The sequence below is a fragment of the Lutjanus erythropterus genome, chromosome 7, assembly GCF_056507025.1.
Source record: "Lutjanus erythropterus isolate fLutEry1 chromosome 7, fLutEry1.hap2, whole genome shotgun sequence".
In the NCBI taxonomy this organism is placed as follows: Eukaryota; Metazoa; Chordata; class Actinopteri; order Lutjaniformes; family Lutjanidae; genus Lutjanus; species Lutjanus erythropterus.
Genome location: NC_139323.1, coordinates 42,148,950 through 42,160,601, shown reverse-complemented (window position 1 = coordinate 42,160,601; position 11,652 = coordinate 42,148,950).

Below are 11,652 nucleotides of genomic sequence, written 5' to 3'. Positions count from 1 at the left end.
AATAAAACACAAACCTGACACAGACCACTTCTTTTTAAAATAAACCAAATGGTCCAGTTCCTTTCAAAATAAAACAAACACCCGAAAGGGACTGATTCTTTTCAAAATAAAACACAAACCTAACACAGATTGCCCTCAAAATAAATTAAAATTGTACTTAACAACAGTACCTGAGTAAAGTTACTTACTTTCCATCACTGGGCTCTGCAGCCACATACACACTGACAGGTTTGTACCCCCAGCTGTTAACATCTGCTGCTTCGCACCTGTTATAATCCATATAAGGATTTCCTGGCCCCAGTAATGTGAGGTAGAAGAGACGGGTGAAGCAGCAGACAGGCTTCAGGTGGGAGTTTGAGGTGTGAACAGGTACAGAGGTGTCGTCTGTCTCCCAGCTGATGTAACGTCCTCAGAGAGCTGCAGGTCCACAGCTTTAAATAAAAAAACAGCCTGAAGGTAAAACTGCAGAACAAACAGATTCATCAAAAACAACAACGACTCATCTGTTACTTCCTTTAACCCTCTATGGTACACATTATGATGCCAGTGAGGGAAAAAATGTTTGGAGTGTTTTTATGTCTCAAAATAGACTAAATAAACATAATCTGAAGAAATTTTATTTTTATTTTTATTTTTGGAAGTTTTTGGGGTTCGTTGCCTGTAGGCAACATTGTACCATAATGGTGCATAAGTGAAAAAGAACGTTCCTTTTCCAATTTAAACATTGTTTGTTTTATAAAAATATGCAAAAATATTCAATAACATCAAGAAGTCACAATTCATTTTAAATTTTAAATTAAAAAGAATTATAAAAAGAATTTAAATATATATGTATGTATGTATGTATGTATGTATGTATGTATGGTCATATATATGTATGTATGTATGTATGTATGGTCATATGTATGGCCATATGTATGTATGTATACTCATATGTATGTATGTATGCATGGTCATATGTATGGCCATATGTATGTATGTATGTATGTATACTCATATGTATGTATGGTCATATGTATGTATGTATGGTCATAAGTATGTATGTATGCATGTTCATATGTATGTATGTATGCATGGTCATATGTATGTATGGTCATATGTATGTATGTATGGTCATATGTATGTATATATGGTCATAAGTATATATGTATGTATTTATACTCATATGTATGTATGTATGCATGGTCATATGTATGTATGTATGTATGTATGTATGTATGTATGTATGTATGTATGTTCATATGTATGTATGCATGGTCATATGTATGGCCATATGTATGTATGTATGTATGTATGGTTGCATGGTCACATGTATGTATGTATGTATGTATGTATGTATGCTCATATGTATGTATGCTCATATATATGTATGTATGTATGCTCATATGTATGTATGCTCATATGTATGTATGTATGCATGGTCATATGTATGGCCATATGTATGTATGTATGTATGGTCATATGTATGTATGTTTGTATGCATGGTCATATGTATGTATGTATGTATCGTCACATGTATGTATGTATGTATGCATGGTCATAAGTATGTATGTATGCTCATATGTATGTATGTATGTATGCATGGCCATATGTATGTATGTATATATGTATGTATGTGTGTATGTATGTATGGTCATATGAATGTATGCATGGTCATATGTATGTATATATGTATGTATGCTCATATGTATGTATGTATATATGTATGTATGTCTGCTCATATGTATGTATGCATGCATGTTCACATGTATGTATGTATGTATGTATGTATGTATGTATGTATGGTCATATCCCTCTATGGTACACATTATGATGCCAGTGAGGGAAATGTGTTTTTATGTCTCAAAATAGACTAAATAAACATAATCTGAAGAAATTTTATTTTTATTTTTATTTTTATTTTTGGAAGTTTTTGCGGTTTGTTGCCTGTAGGCAACATTGTACCATAATGGTGCATAAGTGAAAAAGAACGTTCCTTTTCCAATTTGAACATTGTTTATTTCATAAACATATGCAAAAATATTCAATAACATCAAGAAGTCACAATTCATTTTAAATTTCAAATTAAAAAGAATTATCAAAAGAATTTATATATACATGTATGTATGTATGTATGTATGGTCATATATATGTATGTATGTATGTATGGTCATATGTATGTATGTATGTATGTATGCTCATATGTATGTATGTATGCTCATATGTATGTATGCATGGTCATATGTATGTATGTATGCCCATATGTATGTATGGTCGTATGTATGTATGTATGTATGTATGGTCATAAGTATGTATGTATGCATGTTCATATGTATGTATGTATGCATGGTCATATGTATGTATGGTCATATGTATGTATGTATGTATGTATGGTCATATGTATGTATATATGGTCATAAGTATATATGTATGTATTTATACTCATATGTATGTCTATATGCATGGTCATATGTATGTATGTATGTATGTATGGTCATATGTATGTATGGTCATGTATGTATGTATGTATGTATGTATGTATGTATGTTCATATGTATGTATGCATGGTCATATGTATGGCCGTATGTATGTATGTATGTATGTATGTATGTATGTATGTATGGTTGCATGGTCACATGTATGTATGTATGTATGTATGCTCATATGTATGTATGTATGTATGTATGTATGCTCATATGTATGTATGCTCATATGTATGTATGTATGCATGGTCATATGTATGGCCATATGTATGTATGTATGTATTCTCATATGTATGTATGTATGTATGTATGGTCATATGTATGTATTGTCATGTATGTATGTATGTATGTATGTATGTATGTATGTTCATATGTATGTATGCATGGTCATATGTATGGCCGTATGTATGTATGTATGTATGTATGTATGTATGTATGGTTGCATGGTCACATGTATGTATGTATGTATGTATATATATGCTCATATATATGTATGTATGTATGCTCATATGTATGTATGCTCATATGTATGTATGTATGTATGTATGTATGCTCATATGTATGTATGCTCATATGTATGTATGTATGCATGGTCATATGTATGGCCATATGTATGTATGTATGTATTCTCATATGTATGTATGTATGTATGTATACATGGCCATATGTATGTATGTATGCTCATATGTATGTATGTGTGTATGTATGGTCATATGTATGTATGTATGTATGTATGTATGTATGTATGTATGCTCATATGTATGTATGCATGGTCATATGTATGTATGCATGGTCATATGTATGTATGTATGTATGTATGTATGGTCATATGTATGTATGGTCATGTATGTATGTATGTATGTATGTATGTATGTATATATGTTCATATGTATGTATGCATGGTCATATATATGTATGTATGTATGTATGTATGTATGTATGTATGTATGTATGTATGGTTGCATGGTCACATGTATGTATGTATGTATGTATGTATGTATGTATGCTCATATATATGTATGTATGTATGCTCATATGTATGTATGCTCATATGTATGTATGTATGCTCATATGTATGTATGTATGTATGTATGTATGTATGGTCATATGTATGTATGGTCATATGTATGTATGCATGGTCGTATGTATGTATGTATGCTCATATGTATGTATGTATGCATGGTCATATGTATGGCCATATGTATGTATGTATGTATTCTCATATGTATGTATGTATGTATACATGGCCATATGTATGTATGTATGGTCACATGTATGTATGTATGTATGTATGCATGGTCATATGTATGTATGTATGCTCATATGTATGTATGTATGTATGCATGGCCATATGTATGTATGTATATATGTATGTATGTGTGTATGTATGTATGGTCATATGAATGTATGCATGGTCATATGTATGTATGCTCGTATGTATGTATGTATGTATGTATGCTCATATGTATGTATGCATGCATGGTCACATGTATGTATGTATGTATGTATGTATGGTCATATCCCTCTATGGTACACATTATGATGCCAGTGAGGGAAATGTGTTTTTATGTCTCAAAATAGACTAAATAAACATAATCTGAAGAAATTTTATTTTTATTTTTATTTTTGGAAGTTTTTGGGGTTCGTTGCCTGTAGGCAACATTGTGCCATAATGGTGCATAAGTGAAAAAGAACGTTCCTTTTCCAATTTAAACATTGTTTGTTTTATAAAAATATGCAAAAATATTCAATAACATCAAGAAGTCACAATTCATTTTAAATTTCAAATTAAAAAGAATTATAAAAAGAATATAAATATATATATATATATGTATGTATGTATGTATGTATGTATGGTCATATATATGTATGTATGTATGTATGGTCATATGTATGTATGTATGTATGTATGTATGTATGCTCATATGTATGTATGTATGCTCATATGTATGTATGCATGGTCATATGTATGTATGTATTCTCATATGTATGTATGTATGTATGGTCATATGTATGCATGTATGGTCATAAGTATGTATGGTCATAAGTATGTATGTATGTATGCATGGTCATATGTATATATGGTCATATGTATGTATGTATGTATGGTCATATGTATGTATGTTTGTATGCATGGTCATATGTTTGGCCATATGTATGAATGTATGCTCATATGTATGTACGTATGTATGTATGTATGCTCATATGTATGTATGCTCATATGTATGTATGTATGTATGCTCATATGTATGTATGTATGTATGTATGTATGTATGTATGGTCACATGTATCTATGTATGCATGGTCATATGTATGTATGTATGTATGCATGTATGCTCATATGTATGTATGTATGCATGGTCATATGTATGACCATATGTATGTATGTATGTGTGTATGTATGTATGGTCATATGAATGTATGCATGGTCATATGTATGTATGTATGTATGTATGTATGTATGGTCATATGTATGCATGTATGGTCATAAGTATGTATGTATGTATGTATGGTCATATGTATGTATGTATGTATGTATGTATATATGTATGTATATGCACATATGTATGTATGTATGTATGTATGTATGTATGTACGGTCATATGTATGTATGTATGTATGTATGTATGTATGTATGTATGGTCATATCCCTCTATGGTACACATTATGATGCCAGTGAGGGAAATGTGTTTTTATGTCTCAAAATAGACTAAATAAACACAATCTGAAGAAATTTTATTTTTATTTTTATTTTTGGAAGTTTTTGGGGTTCGTTGCCTGTAGGCAACATTGTACCATAATGGTGCATAAGTGAAAAAGAATGTTCCTTTTCTAAGTTGAACATTGTTTATTTCATAAACATATGCAAAAATATTCAATAACATCAAGAAGTCACAATTCATTTTAAATTTTAAATTAAAAAGATTTATAAAAAGAATTTATATATATATGTATGTATGTATGTATGTATGGTCATATATATGTATGTATGAATGTATGTATGTATGTATGTATGGTCGTATGTATGTATGTATGGTCACATGTATGTATGTATGTATGTATGTATGTATGCATGGACATATGTATGACCATATGTATGTATGTGTGTGTGTGTATGTATGTATGGTCATATGAATGTATGCATGGTCACATATATGTATGTATGGTCATATGTATGTATGTATTCTCATATGTATGTATGTATGTATGTATGGTCATATATATGTATGTATGTATGTATGGTCATATGTATGTATGTATGTATGCTCATATGTATGTATGTATGCTCATATGTATGTATGCATGGTCATATGTATGTATGTATTCTCATATGTATGTATGTATGTATGTATGGTCATATGTATGTATGTATATATGCTAATATGTATGTATGCTCATATGTATGTATGTATGCATGGTCATATGTATGTATGTATTTATGCATGTATGCTCATATGTATGTATTTATGTATGGTCATATGTATGCATGTATGGTCATAAGTATGTATGGTCATAAGTATGTATGTATGTATGCATGGTCATATGTATATATGGTCATATGTATGTATGTATGTATGGTCATATGTATGTATGTTTGTATGCATGGTCATATGTTTGGCCATATGTATGAATGTATGCTCATATGTATGTACGTATGTATGTATGTATGCTCATATGTATGTATACTCATATGTATGTATGTATGTATGCTCATATGTATGTATGTATGTATGTATGTATGGTCACATGTATCTATGTATGCATGGTCATATGTATGTATGTATGTATGTATGCATGTATGCTCATATGTATGTATGTATGCATGGTCATATGTATGACCATATGTATGTATGTATGTGTGTATGTATGTATGGTCATATGAATGTATGCATGGTCATATATATGTATGTATGTATGTATGTATGTATGTATGTATGTATGTATGGTCATATGTATGCATGTATGGTCATAAGTATGTATGTATGTATGTATGTATGTATGAATGTATGTATGTATGTATGGTCATATGTATGTATATATGTATGTATATGCTCATATGTATGTATGTATGTATGTATGTATGTATGTATGTATGTACGGTCATATGTATGTATGTATGTATGTATGTATGTATGTATGTATGGTCATATCCCTCTATGGTACACATTATGATGCCAGTGAGGGAAATGTGTTTTTATGTCTCAAAATAGACTAAATAAACACAATCTGAAGAAATTTTATTTTTATTTTTATTTTTGGAAGTTTTTGGGGTTCGTTGCCTGTAGGCAACATTGTACCATAATGGTGCATAAGTGAAAAAGAATGTTCCTTTTCTAATTTGAACATTGTTTATTTCATAAACATATGCAAAAATATTCAATAACATCAAGAAGTCACTATTCATTTTAAATTTTAAATTAAAAATAATTATAAAAAGAATTTATATATATATATGTATGTATGTATGTATTTATGGTCATATATATGTATGTATGAATGTATGTTTGTATGTATGTATGTATGTATGTATGTATGGTCGTATGTATGTATGTATGGTCATATGTATGTATGTATGTATGTATGTATGTATGTATGCATGGACATATGTATGACCATATGTATGTATGTGTGTGTGTATGTATGTATGGTCATATGAATGTATGCATGGTCATATGTATGTATGGTCATATGTATGTATGTATGTATGTATGTATGTATGTATGGTCATATGTATACATGTATGTATGTATGTATGTATGTATGTATGTATGGTCATATGTATACATGTATGTATGTATGTATGTATGTATGTATGTATGGTCATATGTATGTATGTATGTATGGTCATATGTATGTATGTATGTATGTATGTATGTATGGTCATATGTATGTATGTATGGTCATATGTATGTATGCATGGTCATATGTATGTATGCATGGTCGTATGTATGTATGTATTCTCATATGTATGTATGTATGTATGTATGTATGTATGTATGGTCATATGTATGTATGTATATATGCTCATATGTATGTATGCTCATATGTATGTATGTATGTATGTATGGTCACATGTATGTATGTATGTATGCATGGTCATATGTATGTATGTATGTATGTATGTATGCATGTATGCTCATATGTATGTATGTATGTATGCATGGTCATATGTATGACCATATGTATGTATGTATGTGTATATGTATGTATGGTCATATGAATGTATGCATGGTCATATGTATGTGTGGTCATATGTATGCATGTATGATTATAATTATGTATGTATGTATGTATGTATGTATGTATGGTCATATGTATGTATGTATGCATGGTCATATATATATATATGGTCATATGTATGCATGTATGTATGTATGTATGTATGTATGTATGTATGTATGGTCATATGTTTGGCCATATGTATGAATGTATGCTCATATGTATGTATGCTCATTTCAATCAGGAGAGACTAAGAGTAAAAGAGAAATGGTTTATTGGCACATGCATGATATATGAAACATGAACAGTCTTTGGCGGTTAGACCCCAATGAGGTGAAACAATATGTATATATAAATGGGGGTGATGAAGCTGTAGTGAAGAGAACCCCCCCGGGGTCTAGACACTGGTGGTGGTGGTGGTGGTGATGAGGTGCAAAGCAGAGACTGGTGAGGTGAAGTGGCTCTGGACTCCTGCTGCCTGGACCTGAAGGCTGGAGGAGAGGGCGTCAGGGAGGATCGAGGTGAACATCTTCTGCTACCTGGGTCCAGTGACTGGAGGAGAGAGGGGTGGAGGAGGGTCGCGCGATTGACTGAATGACAACTGATGGAGCAAAGACAGAGGCAATTTAAAGATTTGGCAGCAGCAAATTGACTGGCTATCGCGACCGTGGCAAAATCTGAATGGATGATAAAGACGAAGGTGAACGCCCACAAACAGCTGATTAGAGGGAATAGGAGGAGAGAGGCGGAGTAAAGGAAAGTTGTGAATGAAGGCAGCGTAATAGAAGGTCTTCCTGATTGAACTTACGCTGAGCTACATATGTATGTATGTACGCTCATATGTATGTATGGTCATATGTATGTATGTATGTATGGTCATATGTATGTATGTATGTATTTATGCTCATATGTATGTATGTATGTATGTATGCTCATATGTATGTATGTATGTATGCATGTATGGTCATATGTATGTATGTATGTATGCTCATATGTATGTATGTATGTGTATGTATGTATGTACGGTCATATGTATGTATGTATGTATGTATGTATGGTCATATGTATACATGTATGTATGTATGTATGTATGTATGGTCATATGTATGTATGTATGTATGTGTATGTATGTATGTACGGTCATATGTATGTATGTATGTATGTATGGTCATATCCCTCTATGGTACACATTATGATGCCAGTGAGGGAAATGTGTTTTTATGTCTCAAAATAGACTAAATAAACATAATCTGAAGAAATTTTATTTTTATTTTTATTTTTGGAAGTTTTTGGGGTTCGTTGCCTGTAAGGCAAGGCAAGGCAATTTTATTTATATAGCACCATTCATACACAAGGCAATTCAAGGTGCTTTACAGAACTTGAAAATGCATTAAATTAGAAACAATAAAAGAACATTAAAATTGCATTTGAGATAATTAAAAACAAAAGCCAAAAGCAGGACAATAAATAGTTTAAAACATTACAGAAATGCATATAAAGAGGTAGGCAACATTGTACCATAATGGTGCATAAGTGAAAAAGAATGTTCCCTTTCCAATTTTAACATTGTTTATTTCATAAACATATGCAAAAATATTCAATAAAATCAAGAAGTCACAATTCATTTTAAATTTTAAATTAAAAATAATTATAAAAAGAATTTATATATATATGTATGTATGTATGTATGTATGTATATATGGTCATATACATGTATGTATGTATGTATGTATGTATGTATGTATGTATGTATGGTCATATGTATATATGTATGTATGTATGTATGTATGTATGTATGTATGGTCATATGTATGGTCATATGTATGTATGTTTGTATGCATGGTCATATGTTTGGCCATATGTATGTATGCTCATATATATGTATGCTCATATGTATGTATGTATGTATGCTCATATGTATGTATGTATTTATGCTCATATGTATGTATGTATGTATGCTCATATGTATGTATGTATGTATGCTCATATGTATGTATGTATGTATGTGTATGTATGTATGTACGGTCATATGTATGTATGTATGTATGTATGTATGGTCATATCCCTCTATGGTACACATTATAATGCCAACGAGGGAAATGTGTTTTTATGTCTCAAAATAGACTAAATAAACATAATCTGAAGAATTTTTAGTTTTATTTTTGGAAGTTTTTGGGGTTCGTTGCCTGTAGGCAACATTGTACCATAATGGTGCATAAGTGAAAAAGAACGTTCCTTTTCCAATTTGAACATTGTTTATTTCATAAATATATGCAAGAATATTCAATAACATCAAGAAGTCACAATTCATTGTAAATTTTAAATTAAAAAGAATTATAAAAAGAATTTATATATATATGTATGTATGTATGTATGGTCATATATATGTATGTATGTATGTATGTATGGTCATATGTATGTATGTATGCTCATATGTATGTATGCATGGTCATATGTATGTATGTATGCTCATATGTATGTATGTATTCTCATATGTATGTATGTATGTATGGTCATATGTATGTATATATGCTCATATGTATATGCTCATATGTATGTATGCATGTATGTATGGTCACATGTATGTATGTATGCATGGTTATATGTATGTATGTATGTATGCATGGTCATATGTATGACCATATGTATGTATGTGTGTATGTATGTATGGTCATATGTATGTATGGTCATATGTATGTATGTATGTATGTATGTATATATGTATGTATGTATGGTCATATGTATGCATGTATGGTCATAAGTATGTATGTATGTATGTATGTATGTATGTATGGTCATATGTATGTATGTATGTATGGTCATATGTATGTATGTATGTATGTATGGTCATATGTATGTATGGTCATATATATATGTATGTATGTATGCATGTATGGTCATAAGTATGTATGTATGTATGTATGGTCATATGTATGTATGTTTGTATGCATGGTCATATGTTTGGCCATATGTATGAATGTATGCTCATATGTATGTATGCTCATATGTATGTATGCTCATATATATGTATGCTCATATGTATGTATGTATGTATGCTCATATGTATGTATGTATGTATTTATGCTCATATGTATGTATGTATGTATGCTCATATGTATGTATGTATGTATGTATGTATGTATGCATGTATGGTCATATGTATATATGTATGTATGCTCGTATGTATGTATGTATGTATGTGTATGCATGTATGTACGGTCATATGTATGTATGTATGTATGTATGTATGTATGTATGTATGAACGGTCATATCCCTCTATGGTACACATTATGATGCCAGTGAGGGAAAAGTGTTTTTATGTCTCAAAATAGACTAAATAAACATAATCTGAAGAAATTTTATTTTTATTTTTATTTTTATTTTTGGAAGTTTTTGGGGTTCGTTGCCTGTAGGCAACATTGTGCCATAATGGTGCATAAGTGAAAAAGAACGTTCCTTTTCCAATTTGAACATTGTTTATTTCATAAACATATGCAAAAATATTCAATAACATCAAGAAGTCACAATTCATTTTAAATTTTAAATTAAAAAGAATTATAAAAAGAATTTATATATATATATATATATATGTATGTATGTATGTATGGTCATATATATGTATGTATGTATGTATGTATGTATGGTCATATGTATGTATGTATGGTCATATGTATGTATGCATGGTCATATGTATGTATGTATTCTCATATGTATGTATGTATGTATGTATGTATGTATGGTCATATGTATGTATGCTCATATGTATGTATGCATGTATGTATGGTCACATGTATGTATGTATGTATGCATGGTTATATGTATGTATGTATGTATGTATGCATGGTCATATGTATGACCATATGTATGTATGTATGTGTGTATGTATGTATGGTCATGTGTATGTATGGTCATATGTATGTATGTATGTATGTATGTATGTATGGTCATATGTATGCATGTATGGTCATA